General features: G+C 45.9%; 1 long non-coding RNA gene across 2 annotated transcripts; it reads left to right on the top strand.

Moving 5' to 3' along the window:
* The first annotated feature begins 788 nt into the window (after nucleotides 1-788).
* On the top strand, nucleotides 789-19614 carry LOC109281361 (uncharacterized). 2 transcript variants are annotated; one of them, XR_002087977.2, is made up of 5 exons: nucleotides 789-893; nucleotides 16974-17140; nucleotides 17943-17984; nucleotides 18072-18238; nucleotides 18338-19614. It is a non-coding gene; the product is annotated as an uncharacterized LOC109281361 (long non-coding RNA). The 2 variants fall into 2 exon arrangements; XR_009462145.1 differs by having other exon boundaries at nucleotides 16974-17984.
* The last annotated feature ends 6 nt before the right edge of the window (nucleotides 19615-19620 follow it).

Raw genomic sequence — 19620 nt, 5'->3', positions numbered from 1 at the left:
AAGGAGAGCCTGAGTGCAGGTGAGTCTGTGGGGAGCGGACCCTCCCAGCAGGTGACACGGGTCTGAGACAGATTGTATAAACTGATCAGACCCAAATCAGTTAAGTCTGATGCTACATTCAACCAGGCTTATCTCAAACTGGTTTCAGCCATTTTGAAACTGGCTTATGTGCACTGAACTTATTTTCTGTTATAGGTTTAAACCAGTTTCTGATTACTTAAACTGGTTTATGTGTAATGTCTGACCCTAGCCTGGATGGCAGATGCCAGGAGGATGGGTGAGAGGTTGAGGTTGCACTTGAGCCCTGGATGCTGCTCCAAAGAGCAGCAATTCCCTTTAACAGGTGTTGTTCTGGCCCCTGTGAATCTCTGGGGCAGAGCTTCTCCACCTTTTTAGACTCTGGGCACCCCTCCATTATGTGCAAATTGAGCAGCACCCCATTTAAAAACCTTAATTTATTACAGTGTTGATCTCCTTGCAGAGGGGCTGGGTTGGGGTATGGGGACGGTCGGGCAGGGACTGAGCCTGTGCTTGTACTTCCCTGCTTATCTCGCACTTGGCTTACCTTCTCACACCTCCCAGCACCCTTCAGAGGATCTCATGGCACCACTGGGGCACACCCAGCCTCTTGTTTGGGTGCAGGGTGGTAGTGGGGGACGAACTGGATTGTCCCATTGGAGCATAATGCTATGTCTTCTAATGAACTGAACAGGTTAATTTCTTGAAGAAAACTTGAAGTGACATCATGAATGTGATAGAAGTTGAATGTGAGAGAGGAAGATGTGCAATTACTTGTGCGTCCACTGCGTCAGCTGAAATAAGGGCTTTCCTGCTCTCGGTGCTGTGCCAACACGGTGCAAAACCTGCAATCTAAGCTGGAAGAGATCTAGCAGGTAGGCGTGGCAAACACCTGGAGGGGATGGAGGAGGAAGGGCCAGATAATTGGACTGGGTTTGAATCACTTTACAGACTTGATCTATATATAAGGCAGAAACCTCCACATCTCCCTCTTGGACTAAGTCCTCCCTTTTAGGACTAAGGCTGGCGAGCAAAGCTTTTGCAAATCTCCATGTCACTTATCAGTGGGAGATCAATTGATCAAATACTTTGCTCTTCCCTTCCTGCTTCTACTGTGGTGTGTATCAACAAGACTGCTGCATTCTGGTGTGCTTTTTTTCTCCTGTGTCTGAAGTGCCCTCTACAGTTGCATGATACAGTTCAGAAATCTTCCTGAAAAGAGTTGGCTCCATCTTGTGGCCTTAAGGCATCAAGCTTGGAGGTTGAAACTTTCAGATTTACCTCCAGGGTAGAAGTGCTCTAGTCGTGAGCAAAACAGCGGGTATTCACTTCAGTCTGATGCCTGAGCTACTTAGACATCCGTTAACAAACTTTATTTTTGTTCTGGTTACCCTCTGTAATGATTCATTCGTTAATAGTTCTCTGTTCTAAATTAAAAGCTGCTTTTGCACATGCATGCTGACTGAATTCCTGCCAAAGTATCTTAACATGCCACAGAACATCTAGCGTTTCATGAGAATAGTGGCTTTAGCAATAAGACCCCTATGGCAATAAACCATTTGCATTTAATCCACTTGCACTGCAAGTGTAAGTTTATGCTGTCTGCCAAACACTGATTTCCTCTTCAGTAAGGAAGGATGCGTGTTGTTTGCTAGGATGCTGTAGGGTCAAATAAGCATTTTGTTTGTAGAGGTACTGATTTGTTTGCTGAACCTTAAATGGGGAAAGAGCGAGAGTGAAGTTACCTTGTCTGAAGTTCATTCCCCACCCCTTCTCCACCTTTTTTTTTCTTTCTCTTTTTGGTAGCCAAAAGCAGCAGGGAAGTGCCAGCCAAGGGCCTGAGGTTTGTGACTTCAGAGGATTGGAGGCGGAAGGTGTGGGTGTAACTGGGACCATTCACCTGGAATTAACCATTAAAGCCTTCAGAGCCTGCTGTGAGGTTTCCTCACTAAGTAGGTGGTGTTTCCTGGACTTCATGGCACACTTCTTCCTTCTAAACTTCTTTTACCTGTAGTTTATAATTGAAGTCTTAATCATAAGAGCTCAGGCTGTCCAAGGCGGCTTGTTTGACAAATCCATGTTAAGGTGTATATTCAATGGCTTGTACATTATGAATGCAGGGACAAACTTCTACATGCATATAAAAATGTGGAGGATGGTATAAACTTCCTTCCTGTTTTTAATCATGCCCAGACTACATCTAATAATAACAAATCATTTATGGTCCTTTTTGTAGAGACACGTTAGCTCCTTGATGCAAAAAGGGTTGCTCAGTCATTTCTGGATGGCAGCTCAGAAATTGTTAGTGTACAACCCAAAAGTTAGCCTTTTCTTTCCATCTTTCCTTCACATCTAGTAACCATCTGCCAAACAGTGGAGTGGACATCTATTTCTCATTCATTGCCCCTTGATATGCCCATAGTGTGGAGAGGTCAAAGGCTCATTTATGAGGACAGTGGATGTGCGTGTTCAGAAAGAGAAATTTTTGTTGCACTTTTTGGAGGAATAGTTTTCTAGGGGATCAGCTCTCAAGAAGACCCTGATTCTTTTGGCTACTACCTTGCTGTGGCCTGTACCTCAGTTTCCCCAACTCTGCCACGTTGACTGCTACCAAATGCAAGTGCAAGAGGCAGCTCATCTGGGCTTTAAAGTGCTTTGGGCTTCAGACGAGCTTCTGCTCTCCAGGGGGAGTTGCTAATCCACGGGCTAGATTGTGTCCTGCCTCTTCCTTTTGTGTCCTGCTCTAGATTTTAATCTCTTCTGGTCTCTTCCTCAAGTTCACATTTTTTTAAGTGTTCAGATCTCTCAAACAACCCATTACGGTACACTGCTCCAAATCCCCGACAGTTGGAGGAGGAGGAGAATTATGTGGTTTGAGAACCTCCTACTTTAGTCTTCATTTGGGTAATACATCTTAGCAGTGAGCTCAGGAGCTCTTTATGCTACAAGAGTACCACCGCCCAGTCTGTTTAGGTTCAGAGAGCCTAACTGGGATTTAGCCCATTACCTTTGAGCTGTTGCTCAGGTGAGTGCGATGTGTCTTACATGTATGGAAGTTTTGTAAGTGTGCATGTTGTATACATGAAAGTATAGCATGTGTGCTTGTGCACCATACTGTCTTGCATACTGCATGCACATTTTTCCAAACTTTAGCTGCTGGAAATTGGGGCGCACATTATAATTGAGGAAAGATGGTTACAGCAGTTTCTACCACTTAAACATCTGTCAGAGGAAAGTAAAAGTAAACATTCAGGCCATGCTCCCTTGCCGTAGACATACTCTTTTCCCCTCCTCGCTTTCTAACCCCCATCCTCGGAGGCTCGCAAGGAAAGATGACTTCCCCCCCTTCATTCTGCCTTTCAAAAATGAGGTTTGTATTATTTGGGGCTGTGTTGTATGCAAGAAATCTTGGTATATCCATTCTAGATATATTTGTGACTAGGACAGCTAATCCTTAATTTCCCTGTTGGACAATAGGGAATTTATTCATGGCTCCAAATGTAGCTGATATATTTTTTGGCTTCTGGTATGCCTGATAGTAGAGGATGAATATTTGATCTTTCTGTTGGAAGAAACCTATCCAGCTGTGGCATCTTAGCAGTTAGAGAGCCTGATCTGTCCAGCTCTCATTAGAGCTGCTTCCTACCTAAGCAGCAGCAGTGGAGCTGATGGACATGGCCTCATTGCTTTGGGGCTTTCTAGCATGGAGCAGGTCCATTGTAGAGAGGAGGTTTGATGTCGGGCAGGTGTGGATCAGGGCATGGTGGCTGCCTTGCAAGGTATGTGATGCGTCTTGAACAGTAAGAGGTGTGAGAAGATCCTGGGCAGGACTGCTAGTACGTGTAGGTACCATTTGAACAATTGTCAACCTCATTTTCAAAAATCACGTTTCCTTACAAATAAATCTCAGGAACTCTTAGGCTTTTGGCTTCTAAACCAGCTGAATGTGCTTGCTTTGTGTGTTCAACATTTTCTTTGCCCCAATGAGGGCTGAAAACTTTTTGTTAATGAAGGCAGAGATGGTTGTGGAAGCCGTTGATTTCAGCAAATGGGACATGGGTAAAATCCAGAAATACTACGGGTTTGGAGAGCTGAGGAGGATCCGAGCTGGCTACAAGAGCTCTGCTTGGCCTCGCTACGTTTTCTCTGGATATGGTGCCCTTTTGTCCAGGGGTTCCCAAAGATTAAAAAGCTGAACAATATGAGATGCCTGTATTGGCCTTCTGGCTGTAAGACCCAACGGGCACACGACATGCAGAGATGAACTCGCATATTTTTTTAAAGCAGAATTTGGACATTGCTCACATGATGGGTGACCAGAAATGGCTCAGCGCTCGAGAGCATAGGCTTCAGCACCCTGCCTTACATCAGCATTGTCCTTCTTCCATTTGGAGCAAGAAGGTGGCGATTTGGTTGGGTTTTAGCCCTTTGGCTGCAACTTGCATTAGTCTGTGGATTAAAATCAAACACCAAAGGCTTTTCTTTTTCTTTTACAGACGAAAGGAAATGTAGAACAAGTTGGTGATACCAGACTGACTCCTAGCTGTTTCCCAGGCAGTGAGGGCAGTGAACCTTTAGCTACATGACCGTAAATGCCTCAAAGCAGGTGCAATGTCCAAAGCTGAATTGCCCGGCTCTAGTGGCACTTCAAGACTGCTTAAACCTCATTTACTAACAAGCTGCTTCTATGTTCTTAATATTGTCACCTGTGGCCTACCTCCCTGCTCCTTGAATTGCCAACCCACCTATAACCAGGCACGGAAAATGCCGCAGCTCCGTGGTCAAGTTCACGCTTGCTGCTGAGACATGTCTTGCCTTGTTCCTTATCTCTGGTTTGTTCATAACAAGAGCTGAGTAAAAATTATACTTCATGTTTTTAACATGAGCTTTTGGAGTCAGGCTGAGTACGTTGTTCTGGGTGGAGCAGGTGTTGCAACAACACGTTATAACACATCCTTTGTCATTTTGACTTGGGGGGGAGGGTGGTCAGGAGAATGGGGTGTTTTTAATCTAGGACAAAAGCATGGTAAAGTCAAATGTGTTAAATTAGGAAGATGGGCTCAGGGTGTGTGGAAATGACAGTAGGCAAGGAACAGTATTTGCTCTGCAAAGCCATGCCAGGCTTTCAGCAAGAATCTCGGTGGAAGCTGTCCAAAAACCAGAGTTGGGCCCTCGGTCCCTTTCTAAACCTTCACTAAAGGAAGCTAAAAGTAAAAGGCTCTAACCACATCCACACCCAGTTCCTACCACGCCTCTTCCTGGAGCACCTTTCTGATGCACCAGTGCTAACCAAAGTGAGCTGGAGCTACATGTTGACTACTCAGTCCCTTCCTGATGGTCTCTAGATTATCTAGTCCTGGTTTCTGAGGCTAGGTCCTTGGTCTTCTGTATTTGCTTGCTGTGTTTGGGCCCTATTAGTAACGATAGGGAGTGGAGGGAGAGAAGAGCTTTCAAAGAGAGGAGCTAATTGTGGGTGTCCAACATGAGATGCCAATGCTTCTTTTATATTAAGAACTGGGCCTCAAGCAAAGCATCCAATTTCATCCCTGTTTTAAAACCTTGGCTTTAAGCTGCTTAAGCAAAGTAATCCTAAAGTGATGTTGCCTTTCATTCCTCTGGTGGCAGACCCTGGAGAGGGGAAGATGTTGAGCCAACTGCCCATTTTCCCATAAGGGAGGAAAGCTTAAAAACTCATAGCCAGAATGGAATCGCCTGCATTAAAACAGACTGGTTTTGCAATCGTCTGCACCTCGAGCTATATGAAAGGTGAAAAATACTGCAGCTGGTCCATGAAATAAAGGGCTATGTACAAGGAAGGCATCCTGCCTGACCACTGCAGGCCACCCATGCTCTGGTATATGGGATTGGATTGCTCATTATCTGAGGTGGTTAAAACAAGTCATAATCACTGGTCAAAACTATCCAGCCCTTTTTCCTCTTAATTTCTCTTTCCATCCTCCTATCAGCTCCTCTCTAACTCTGGTTTCCATTTAAGGGGCACTCAGTTCAGGTTGTCAAATTTGTCATATTGACACCCTTTGATAACTCCCACCTGTGCCCTTTTCGTGGCTCTTTGCCAGTACAAGGCCAAATCCGGCCCTGGTGTCTAAATTGAAATTAAAGGACTCATTCAGCCGCTGAATTGCGTCATTAGGTGCAACGCTGCAAGTTGCTCTGTTTTTGTCATACCCAACTCTCCATTGCTATTGTGGAGGAGAGAATTACTTAATGACACCAATTCAACTCCCGCTCTCTCGGAGACAGCTGGCATACTTGACACTTGTAGGCAGGTTCAAATTAGTGCTGTTGGTGCTATAAATTATTTGCTGCACTGCTATTTGTGCTCATATCCAGAGTCCGGTCTGTGATTGCCGTGCCAATGTTGCACAGAATAGCTATAGATGCAGGCTCTTTTTCAGTGTTTTGGGGTCAGAGAGAGCCCTGGGCTCAGGTCCATGAAAGGATGTGGGCATCGGGACTTAGATGGAGTTTAATTTTTTTTTTCCAGCTGAAGCAACTACCCTGAGGTTGGGGGCCCAAAGCCCTTGATGCAGTGCATTGGAGATTTGGGCACCTTGGAACGGGGGGGACACAGCCTGTCCCACTGAGTAGCTTATGGTAGCCTATAAGGGAATGCTATTGCATGGGGTGAGGGGGTGTCTTTAAATCTCACCCTTCTCAGAGGTTGAAATATCTCTTCTTAAAATTCCCAGCTTAATACCTTCCTTCAGAGGACTCCTAAAGCCTTTGAAAACTTTTAGCAGTCCCTTAAAGGACAGCTGGTGGCAGTGACAGTGCTGCTGTTTATGCTGCTTCGTTATACAATAGCCTGGTGATTGGTGCCCATGTGCAAACTAGGAGACTAGGATGGGCTCACCTCTTTGCAGGAGATTCAAATCCACATCTCCTCTCCCACAGGAGCACCCTAATTGCCAGGCTGTATAGATTATGCTGGGTTAGTACTCACTCCCTTCTTTTTGACGCTGTGCATGATATACTTGGGCTCATTGGACATGAGAGGGGTTAGAAAGCATTACTCTATGGGCTAGTGTTTGACTGCATCCTCTTGAGAGGGGAGAGCTGGGTTCCAGCCCCTATTCCAAGACTCTTTGAACTGAGGTCTCCCTTCTCTCGGGATAATGCTCTAATCACCACAGTCATCCTCCCTTTAACATCCCAGGAAGATGTGCATTGCCAGAGCTTCAGCAGGTGGGAAAGCAAGCATGCAGCCCTAGCATGACCATGGGCCTGGGTGTTATGGCTTTGCTGGGGGATGTGAGTCTCAATACCTTGCAGTGGTGGGGAGGATATTGATTCAGGCAGCTGACCCAGGGTATCAGAGACCCCAAACCACTGCACCATCATGTAAGAAGAAACATCACCCACTGCAGCCTGCCTTCCCCAGAGCACTTGCACAAAGAAGTGGCGGCGTCTGACATGTTCTGAGAGCACCTGCCCTGTCAAGGCCCTTTTGCAGAGAGATAGAGGAATGTCTAATTCTCAGAGGTTAGATTTGAGCCTGAGATGAACGCCAGCGTAGTCAGCCCTGCTGAGATTTGGCTGCTTTTTGGGCATCCTTAGAAGCAGAGCTCTCCGCACTTGAGATGATCTGGTATTGCAAGCTGAGACATCTGTGCACTTCAGGCACCTCTTGGGTTAAGCAGTAGCTGCTCAGCAGTTTTAATTATCACCCTTGTGGACTAAGGTGCCAAAGTCTTTTTCACAGATTGGTGCCTTCGGGCTGTGCTAGAGTCAGGCTTAATTCATGGCACGAGATGCTTGGAACCAGCTGGATTTACCAATCTCGATTTGAATGCATGCAAATATGCAATCTCAATTTGAATACAAGGGAACTTTTAAGGGGAAAGAAAAGCCTTCTGTTTTCCTGAGTTCATTCCTGATCTGTGCATACAATGCAACTTATACTGGAAATAATAGGGCAAGGGGACACTTTGAACAAACATTACCGGGGAGTGGCAACATCCTATAACCACCCTGGCTGTCACAAGGCTGGGCTGGAGTGAGTGAGCTCTCTCACACATGGATGTTATAGAGCTTATCCCTTTCTGAACACCGCTTCATCCAAGGTATTGATTAAAACGTTCTCCTGTTTCGCACGTGCTTCACCACTTGCACTTTTTTTTGTCCCTGTATTGTAGTGCTATGAGGAGCTCTATGGGAAATGTAACCAAAGGAGTGAGTAAATTAAAGTACAGGACCCTTTGGAAATCTGCTCTGAACCAACTTTGTGCTTGCTGTAATCTCACTATGGATGTCAGTGGGAGTAACTAGGTCTGCCAGTGCTGTCCAGGCATTGCTGGAGTTATTGGAGGGAAGAGGCACAGGCCTCGGACTCAAAGCCCACGGCTCTACAAATCTATGGCTCGGCTTCCATAGACGTCGGAGAACGAGGCACCAAAGGGTCTTGACCTTGGTCTGTGATCTGTGCTGTGTTCTTGGCCTCTCTCCTGTCTCTTTATGGTGACATTTGACCTTAGTTTCCCTGTTTTGTAAGGGGAGATGGTATTTCCTTGCCTCATGCTTAGCTGCCTGATTTTTTTTTTTTAAAGCTCCTCTAATTGTGACAGCTGGAAGGAGATGTCGCTGTGCAAAGTACCATCTAATGCTAATTCTTTACTCAGCCATAGCACCTCTCATCCTGAAGGACCAGACCCCCATGAACTCTCGACCACAGGTTATATCCTAGTTCCCTGTGCAGGGCTGCAGTAAATGAGGTCTACTTAGCAAATCCCAGCTGTGCATTAGCAGCTGCTGGCCTTGTGCTTCCTACAGGGATGGTGGAGGAGGCCGGACTGGGGGTGTTACTGGGACTCGTTGGCCACAGTCCTGGATTTACTCCACCTCAGTGCCCTTTCCTGCTGTCGGAGAGAGGGAACGCTACGCATGATGGACGCTGAAGTCACCCAGCAGCCAAATATGGCCTCTGCTGGGGTGGAAGACGTGCAGCACTCGGCACAAGTACCACGCCGTAGGAGCGGATGGCAAAGAGGAGAAGGGAGGAATAGTGTAACTAATTGGATCGGTGGTGGGATGCAGTAGTACCCATGTTGGAGCTGGGCCAAAAAATGATGCTTATGCCTCATACGGTTACAAATAAACAAAAATATCCACGGGATCCTTCACATCCAGAAATGGGGAGGAATTGTCATGCATAATGTCCAAAAGCCTGAATGCACCTGGCTCCAGTACGGGATGGGGGTTTTTTATGTTCCATTTCAGCTGGAAATTACTGATGTGACCAAGGTCCGATTCCCTCCAGCAATTTTCCCCCTCTTCCTCGCTCCCTGAGGTCTGACCATCTGGAAATCCTCCCCCACCTCTTTGTCATGTGTGAATTTCCACCTAGGGCTGAAAGTATCACTGTACTAAAGTGTGATGCATTAACACATGGAGGCAGAAAACAGAGGGGAGTTGGGGATTATATCACTCCATGGACCCACTCCACATTCACAGCGTGATTTAGTCATCTTTATCTGCTTGTGCGCACCCCCTGTCTTCCTGTTGTTAAAACACGGCTATGATTAGAAAGGGTCCAAGTAAATTATGCTGCACGGGGTGATTATATGTTTTTTCTATGTGAAAACAAAAAGGTAATTGTCATAAGGAAAGCCCACCCCTTCTCCCAGGGAAGGCCTAGGGAAATATAATGATGTTAAAAACTGCATTGCAATGGCAGTCCCAAAAAGGTTCCTTTCCTTCGCTGCCTGATAATAACATAGGATCTGCTCCTGCTGATAAGTGGATACCGTAGTGCTGCTTTTTTTCTTAAGAATAAGTACTAATAGTTTAGGTCACTGTAGGAGACCTGACAGTGCTGCATTGTAATGGAAGAGAAACCAAGCCGAAAAAATGTCCATTGTAATAATTTGTCTTTTGGGCAAGCAGCTTAGCTAATAATGGTGAATTCCACTTGCCTAGGAGCCAGCTGGCTATTCAGCCTTCTCCTAACTCAATATTATGGCCTGTTACATTTAAACATCATTTTCTCATGGCTTGGTTACTGTACTCCTTTTGTATATAATAATGCTACTAACCAAAGGAGTATACTTCCCATTTGTTTAAATTAAAAAAATATCCAGCCCTGAAGCATTTTAACAGTGCAAAATGAAGTAGCCAGAAAAGGTCAAACTTGTTCTTTTTTTTTTCCTTTCCCCTCCCTGCCATGTATTTTGCCTCTAAAGGCAGTTGCTGTCATCTTACCCAGAAGCAAACTAGTCCAGGACATATATTTTGGTGGCCTGGATCCTACAGCTACTAAAACATGTATATAATATTAATAGTGGTATTCACGTGTATGATAAAAATTAGGTGCTTAAGTGTTGGCTGCTTCACAGCCTTGATGTGGTTTCTTATCCCTCTTTGGTAGTCCTAGAGTATTTCATAGTGATGGTCCTAAATGCCACAAGTTACCCTTGGAAATGCTCCAGTAATAATCTAATCCGAACAGTAATGAGATTCAGTAATTTGGACCTTTTTTATCCTGAATGACTGTATTTTTAGGGTTATTTCTATATTAATTATCTGGTCCAGTACTGAGTAGGTAATAACAGGATAAATAACAGAACAAGAAGAACCAGTTGTCACTTGAGGATTGCAAAATTTCTACGCTTCTAGAAATGCATCTTTAAGGAACTTTTCAGTGAAAGGGACAGTCAAGGGTGTAGCGTGTGCGTTATGCAGGTGCTTAGGAATGAATGGCAGATATTAGCACCCAAATGATATGCTCTGCAATTCATCTTTTAATCCTACTAGGTATTCTAGTTTAATCCTTCCCAGGGAATGGGGGTGCAGAGAGTTCTTGTGTATAAATCAAAAACACAGGACAAGGCAAAGCACTTTATTAATAAACCCATCTAACATGATTTAGTGCTACTGGCATGTCAGTGAAGGGTGGTGGTAGGAAAATGCTTGTAGCTAATCTAGAGGAAGAAAACATGTAGGGTGAGGTAGTTTGTACATACTTGCTAGAAATTTTAAGGTGACAGAGTAGTGTCAGGCAAGTGCCTACTAAAGACCATGTACCAGGTGTAAATTCAGCATAGTGTAAATGATATAAATGGTGTGAAACTGGTGTTTCAGATACTCCAGGGAGTGGGGCTAGGGTCCCCAATGACCTGAATAGACCAGAGAAATGGTCTGCAATCAGTCAGATGAGATTCAACAAGGACAAGTGTGAAGTCCTGCCTTCGGGACAATAATTGCGTGCACAAATACAGATTGGGGAATGCCCTCCTAGGCTGCAGCACTGCAGAGAAGGACCTGGGGGATACACTGAACCACCAGCTGAATATTAGCCAACAGGGAGCTCTTTTTTCCAACAAAAGCAAACTGCATCTTGGGTTGTATTAGCAGGCGTGTCATCGGCAAATCAAGGGAAATGATTCTTCCACTCTGTTCAGGACTGTTTCCAGTTTTGGACCTTCAAGAAGAATGTGGGCAGTTTGGAAAAAGTCCAGAGCACAGGGACAAAAATGATGAAGGGCCTGGGAGGCAGGACGTATGTGAAAGGCTGAGAGAACTGTGGTTATTCAGTCTGGAGAAGAGAAGACCAAGGGGGTATTTGATAAGTCTTCTGGTACCTCAAGGGTGATTACAGAGAGGATGGAGATGGGCTTTTCTTGGTGGCCGTGGGGGGCAGGACTAGGAGCAACAGCCTCGAGCTGCAGCAGGGAAATTAGATTGGAGATTAGGAGGAACTTTCTGATAATGAGTGTGGTCAAGCACCGGAATAGGCTACCTAGAGAAGAGGTGCAATCTCCATCCTTGGAAGTTTTTAAGAGCAGGTTGGACAGACTTGGCTGGGATGGTTTAATTGGGGATGATCCTGTCTCGATCAGGGGGCTGGATTAGACGACCCTGTGAGGTCCCTTCCAGCCCAATTTTCCTATGATCCTATGTCTTCGTTGCCTGTGACCGACCAACATTGCTAAACAGCAGCTGAGACTCTGGCCCATTTATCTCTGTACCCACAAAATGACTGATTCTTTGCCCATACTGACCAAGAACATCTGCTTGGGTCTCTCTCTATCTATATACCCATCTTCAATAATAAATAAAAGAATATATTGTGTTAGAGCTGCTGCCCTGGGGTACTGAAAAGCCTCTGTCAAAAATCATTCTGGAGCTGGAGAGGGAAAAGTGATGTGGGAATTTGTGTGAGCAAATACTAGCAATGCCTAGCTCTTGCCTTTTCCTCTAGACCAATACAGCTACAACCTGGATACCTAGCTCTTGTGTAGCACTTTTCATCCATAGGTTTCAAAGCATTTTACAGATTGAGTTTTGTATTCAGTATTAATTGACCCAAAGAGAATGGCAAAAATAAGACTTCAGAAGTTTAGTGTGGGACTATAGTATGCGTAGATCTAGGATTTGAAAAGGGGTGCACATGGTGAACAGTGGAATCGTATATAACACTACTCATTTTTCTTTAAGTAAAAAGAAAGTAAAAGCTTTACTAATATACTAGGGGCCTAGGGCTGTATTTTTCAGTTTACGGTTGATGCAAAAACAAATCTAACTTCGTTGGAGTGAGTTAACACCAGACTGCGAGACTGTGAAATAGGAGCTACGTTACCAGGAGCAGCTCACATAGCAGAATTGCAGAAGAAAGGTCAGTTCGATTTGTGGAACAGCAAGACTGCAAGGAGAGAGGGTCATTAACACTGTAGTATGAAGGGTTTAGTAGGGATCAGGTAGATTTTAATGAGCTGTGAAGTCAATTGGCCCCCTCGCTACTGCCCTACCAGAAATGCTGCTGCCACTGCCAGGCAGTTGGTTTTAAACTTGGGTGCAGCAGGAATCAAAGCAGGGGAGAGGGGGAGCGCAACTTCACCAATGCATCCCCCTGGATCGACCCCTGGATGGGGCACATATCTGGCCACGGAGTAGGGGGAGCACAGGCAGGAGCTGCATCTACATCCAGAAGGAGAGGACTTTATTCTTCATGGCCTGTTAAGTGCTGTCTGGGGAGAGTAGGTGCCAGTATTTGACATCAGTCTATCAGAAGCCGGACTGAACCCACTAACCCCATTTCCTTCAGGTCATTGTAGAGCAGGTAATGATGCTTAGTTCCTTCTGAGCTGGATTGGAAACCAAAGGAGAAGCTTTTTATCCTGTGTCTACTCCCTGGTATCCTCCTTTTCCTCTGGGACAATTAATGATCAGCAATCTGACCTCCTGTTGTTTTTCCTTGCTTGTAACGTACATCAGCCTTAATACAGGTGAAATATATTGGTTGGGTCTTCATGCGTCCTCTCAGGAAGCAGTGTTTAAATTAAAATGTGCAGTGTTTCGCTCTCATATTTAACTCTTAAATGCAGTTAATCTCCCTTCAACTCGCTCCCTATGAAGCATTTTCTGTGAACCCATATTGATACGCATGCCATGTTCTTTAAAATATTCATTTTTATCATACAGCATGCACAGCTTCATATGTTATCTCTCGTCACCCTCCGCCCCCTACACCCGGGCCCAGCTGACTCCTTAGGATCTGGTGCTACAGTTTGTACGTAGCCCAGATAACAGAGGTGTCAGTAGTTGTTACATGACTGTAGACTGCAACTTTGTCCTGCAAAAAAAAATTTAAAAATTAAAAACATAGGCCATGCTAGGAAACAAGCAGATGGAAAATTGCTTGTGCTTCTAGCTCATCCACAAAAACGGAGAGGACATTGAAATGCTTGCTACTTGAACATAGTAATTGTAGCTGTCTGGAGATGGTCCGGAGGAGAGTAATGCGAGATGTTGAGAGATGTGGTCAGATCACTGAGCCTAGTCTGCTAAATGCTGCTGCAGTGTTTGTGGTGTTCAGGAACCACTCTGAGGTAAAGTGCTTGACATCTGCTTTATTCTGTACTTGTGAAGTGCTTGACAACTGCTTCTGCATGACTGAACTTGAGTCTTAAAAAGACAGATCCCTACACTTCCTTAATCCAAGCCTCTGTGTAAGTCACTGGGCATCCTGCTAAGTGATGACTGTGCAGGATCCAGAAGTTAACAGCAAGGACCTGGAATTCTGGCCTGACCAGGGAGTACTTGCTGCAGAGCAATAACATTTTTGCATTTCACTAACCCTCTGAATTAATGCATTCTTTGGTCCTGTTTTCCAGGTCGTCCTGTTTTTCAAAGCACCCACTTCTTTTTGTTTCCTTTCTTTCAATGCCTGTCTTCTGCAGCTGATTTTTAAGCTTCTTGACTGGGCTCCGAGGGGACAAATCTCTTTCAATGTCCAAGGGACCTCAGGAAACCTCTGTGAGCTGCTCTGTCCCAGCGAAGAGCTTCTTGGGGTAAATTGGAGTCAATCTGACAAAGAGGTAATGAGAGAATCTTTGACAGCTCAGGAGGCTTCCAGGCTATTTAGGATTAGATTTGCAGTGGGATTAAGGGTACTTTGATGTTGCACAACACCGGGCTCTGCTGAGACCTGTTGCACGGCATGTCTCATTGGGGTGCTTTATCAACATAACCTGAGATCAGTGATTCTCAACCAGGGTGCCTTGAGAGCTTTTCAAGGGTACCACACAATGTTAGCCCTGGTAGGTGTGCAAATATGATTCACGAAATAAAACCAGAGATTTCAAAAAGGAACCCAGAGTGTTAAAACCATTTGGACTCCTTGTGGTCTTTCCGCAGTATGAAGGGTTTAGTAGGGATCAGGTAGATTTTAATGAACCGTGAAGTCAATTGACCCCCCCCCCCCCACTAGTGCCCGACCAGAAATGCTGCTGCCACTGCCAGGAGGTTGGTTTTAAACTTGGGTGGAGCAGGAATCGAAGCAGGGTGGAGGGAGAGGGGGAGTGCAGCTGCCCTATTATTTTTCTGTAGTCAAAAAATGAGGGAAAACAAAGAGCTGGCATTTTCTGAGTGGCACCTGAGGGGGTGCCTCGAGTCTAGTGAGGGGCACCTTGAGTCTGAAAAGGTTGAAAGCCACTAGATGCTTTTGAAACCCCTTCTCCTCTTTGCATTTACTGTATTCACCCAAATCCAAGATCGCCTTGAATTTAAGATGACCCCCCAATAATTCTATCCATGGGAAATGTATACATTTGTCATAATTTTCCATACATAAAATCTAATTATTAGGGGGGGGCTGTCTTAAATTCATTGCCCCCCACCACTGCAGCAGGGAAAACAGGCAAGGTAGCAGGGAGGATCCAGCAGCCTGACCCCTGAACCTGACCTGATCTCTGCTACCTGCAGCCCCTAGCACTTGCCCCCACAAGCCCTGCTGTCTGTGCCCCCCTGCTGCGGTGCCCGCACCCTTGTCCCCATGCCCGCCCCTCTCCCCTTGAGTGCGGACGAGGCCCGTGAAAGTTGGAAAGCATCACATCAGCCGTCTGTACAATTGGTATGGACAGAATCGGCTCGTATCGTCAGTGGTTTGAGGGTCTCAGTTTCAGAGGTGCTGCGGAAATACGTGGGGCAGATTTTAGGCGGGGGTAAATTACTGTGATTTTGTCGAAGAGTGATGCCAAAGTCGCTGGCCTGTGGCAGTGTTTTCTGCACAGCTCCCTGAGCTTCCTGCTGGCTCAGAGAGGTTGTGGGCTGCAGTTAATAATTGGCCTCTAAAAAGAAAAGTGTGATATATATATTTTTTTTAAGTTTCCCACAACCTTAAAAAAATGCCTATAAACTAATATGTAGGTTATGAAAATAGGGGGGAAGCCATGTGATGCCACAGACGGCTCCTCAGCTGGTGAAAATCATGGCAGCTATGCTGACCGACACCAGCTGAGGATCCAGCCTGTCCTACTACGGGTTGGATTCAGCCCAATACAGCATTAACGGCACTCATAGGAAATATATTCTGATTGTGAATCTTGATCTCTGGGGGGAAAGTGTCTGGCGTTACAACAACATGTTTTGCCCTCTCGCAGTTGGTGTTCTTAGATATAAATGTACCCATCCAGCACAAATCCCATCCTTTTTCCCTTCTCATTTGTTTTTTCTGCATTTCATTCTGCATTTAATGTCTGGGAAAGCATGACCCTGAAGGAGATGAATGCAAGCTAGCTTGAGAGGGGGTGTGTGAAAATTTAGCCTTGCTCAGATTAGTTCAGAACAAATAGCAGGGAAAGTGTGAAGAAACTGTTCTGCTGATCGTTCGGCTTCCGTGCGCGCGCGCAACAGGTTTATGCCCAAGGGAAAGTGCTGAAAACTGAGAATTTAAAATGAACAGAGCTTTATGAATCGATCGGTCGGCTGCGCTCTCGGAGTGGGAGTAGGAGTCTGATGGCACTTCTCTTTCTAAACCCCGATTGCCTTCCCTGCAGGGTTTTCTTTAACGGTGTATCTGTGAACGGCCAAGATTCAATTACTTCCTTATCTGGAAAGTAAGTCGGAGCCCGGTGATTGTTTTGGTGCCAGCATTCAAGATTCCCTCTTGCTCTTCATACTTTCCATGATAATATTGATCATGTATGGCTGGCAATTCCCAGATAACACAGGCCTTTCCGGTATTAAAAATATGCATGATGTACTGACCTGACCAAAAGGAAATGTTTTACTGAGTGACACTGAGACTGTTGGTTAAAAAAGAAAAAAAAAATCACACCTTTCAGAAAAATCTTTACCTGTTTTGCCTTTGAATTACCTTTTAAATGTTATCTCCCTCGGAGAGACGTTTTTTTTCCTGCTTTGCATTTCTTTCCTACCAGGACAATGAGTTTTCAGTGGGGGAGGGACCGTATTTGCAACCTTCAACTATTGCAAGTGTGAAATGGGCCCTGTTAAAAAATATTTATATATATTACATTTGACAGTGGCCTCTCTGCACCAGCCAATACTGCTGGGTCTGTTGTTCTCACCTTAGCTCCCGCTGTCAAATTAATTACTGTGAAGGACTAAGCCTGCTTCATTCATGTGCTCTTATTAGCTTACAGGATGTGTCAGATGATTGGATTTTTAGCATTGTTTCTTTTTTTGTGTTCTAGGTTTTCCATTCAAGATCTGCAAGGGTTGGGGAGGCAACACCGCATCTGATTTTGATCTCTCACTCCTTTCACACTGGTGTGATTCCAGTGATGTGGATGATTTGCATCTGATTTGTAAGCTGTAAATGCAACCAGATTTTGATTACATTATATCGGAAATGAGCAAGGTAACCGGGACTGCCATGTGATTTTGACCTGAAGAATTGTTCCCCTTCACATCTTGGTATAGAGCAAGAAGCAGAATCATAGAAATAGAAATTAAGGGCTGGAAGGGACCTCATGTTTGAAAGCAATATATCTTCTTATCTACGTAGGTGTCCCTTATATTTTAAAATAATGTTGGTGTTGCAATAGCACCCAGAGCCTCCTCCTGGGCTTGATTGGAGTTTAGTGGCACGAGTTTTTATAGACGGAGCGATACTCCAGACCTGAGTTTACAATCTGAAGAATCAAGGCAGTAAAAGGGAAGTTTTATCAACTCTATTTACAAGTGGGGAATTGAGGCACAGGGAGGTTTGAAGGAACTTGCTCAGAAAATCCCTGAACTCTGGTCTCGTGCATCCCCATTGTAACCCTTGTGTCAGCTGAGAAACACGAATTTCACGTCATAAGAAGTGTTGATGTTTTTGTGAAACTTTTCCTGTGTGACTGCAGGGGGCAAAGGAGGGCAAGGACGGCGTCCTGGCTGTGGGACACCGGGTGCAAACTGCTGCTCTAGCTGACTTGAAGAGTGAACGTGGGGGTCCCACATCCCAAGGAACTGCCCTGGCCCCTGGGAAGGGTCCTGTTCCCTGCTGCAACCAGAAACTATCCTGGACCTCAGGATCCTTTTTAGTGAAAAACAGCTGATTCCTATGACACATTTGCGTTTGGACAAATGACATTTTTCCAGTTTTCCCAAGTAAAAAAAACAAACCCACCCCTTGACTATAACCGCAAAACCACTGTTCCTTCTTCTATCTTTTCCAGGTAACGCCGGAAGGCTGTCTCTTTAACAACTTTACAAGCAAGGTACTTAGACGCAGAAAAGTAAGGAAACTTCACCAAGTCCGTATTTAAAAAAAACAAAAAATCATTTGCTGTATTTCAAATTAATAGGCTACCACGTTAACAGAGCCCGATCCAGACTGAGTATTAAAAGAAGTCACTGACTGTTCGTTTGGACGCAAGCCCTGGACTACAGCATCGGCACTTGTATTTGCAATGTGAAGTGCAAAGGAGCTTATGGAATCGGTGAGGCTGAATTTGTGAGTGTGTATTCACAGGTAAGAAGGCATTATTATTGAATTCCAGCTCCTGAACGTGTATGAACAGGTAATAAGATATATTTATCACTGATTTTGCTTCTCCTGCTTTATCCAAAGACCACCGCTACGCAAACTCTGAGGTCGATTTGGTGCTCAATTCATCACTCGGGTTCCCAACACCTTCAAAACCCGTTCTCCGTAAAACTCAGGTAGATGTACCTCATGTTATTATCAAGACCCTGGCTGGGCCTGAGGGCTGTCTTTTGAAGACACGGCAGGTACCAAAGACAGGCACTGATGATGCTGAAAATTCAGAGAGGGATTAAAAGGAATAAAGCTTTCTGGATAATGGAAAGGGAGGGAGACGCACGGGCAGAGGCGCTTCCCCAGCCCCCTCGCAGCCTCCAGAGAGAAGGCAAAGGGCTTGTTAGCGCCAGGAGCCCCTGCCCCTGCGTGCCGGAGGGCTGGCAGCGCTGGCACGGCCGGCTCCTGGCAGGCATGGCACGGGGCATCGTCTTGTGTTGTCGTCCCCTGAGCAGGCAGAGATTAGCCCAGATTGTGACAGGCAGGGCAACTGCACTTGACCCAATTCCCTCATGACAGCGACCTGGCCTCCCTGGCACCCTGACAGCGCAGCGGCAGGGCCACAGCAGCCTTCCCCGGTCTCCCTCCCCAGGGCCGGTCCCCTGCCCCAAGGAGCAGCGCTGCTCCCTGCAGCCCCGGGCCAGCTGGCCCGCTTCCAGCGCCGGGCGACAGGCGGCGCCCTCCGCCCAGCCTTCCCGTGTCCCGCGGGGAGGGGGGGGACACACACACACACACACACGCGTGCACACATGCATGAGTTGCCAATACACACACACACACACACACGTGCATATGCACACACACACAAACACCTGCATAGGCATGCGCATCCACACATGCATATGCACACACACACACACACACATGCATGAGTGCCAATACACACACGTGCATATGCACACACACACACACACACCTGCATAGGCATGCGCATCCACACATGCATATGCACACACACACACACACACACATGCATGAGTGCCAATACACACACGTGCATATGCACACACACACACACACCTGCATAGGCATGCGCATCCACACATGCATATGCACACACACACACACACACACATGCATGAGTGCCAATACACACACGTGCATATGCACACACACACACACACAAACACCTGCATAGGCATGCGCATCCACACCCGCCTGCACACACATGCATATGCACACACACACACACATGCATGTACGTGCAACCCCGCGCGCGCACATACACACATATGCACATGCACAGCCGCCTGCAGAGGCATGCAGCCCTGCACACGCACGCACACGCACGCACAGATGCACACCCCCCCCCTTCC

Source organism: Alligator mississippiensis, chromosome 4, assembly GCF_030867095.1.
Source record: "Alligator mississippiensis isolate rAllMis1 chromosome 4, rAllMis1, whole genome shotgun sequence".
Classification (NCBI taxonomy): domain Eukaryota; kingdom Metazoa; phylum Chordata; order Crocodylia; family Alligatoridae; genus Alligator; species Alligator mississippiensis.
The sequence above is the reverse complement of the archived record's forward strand: the minus strand, read 5'-3'. Positions and strand labels throughout refer to the sequence as shown.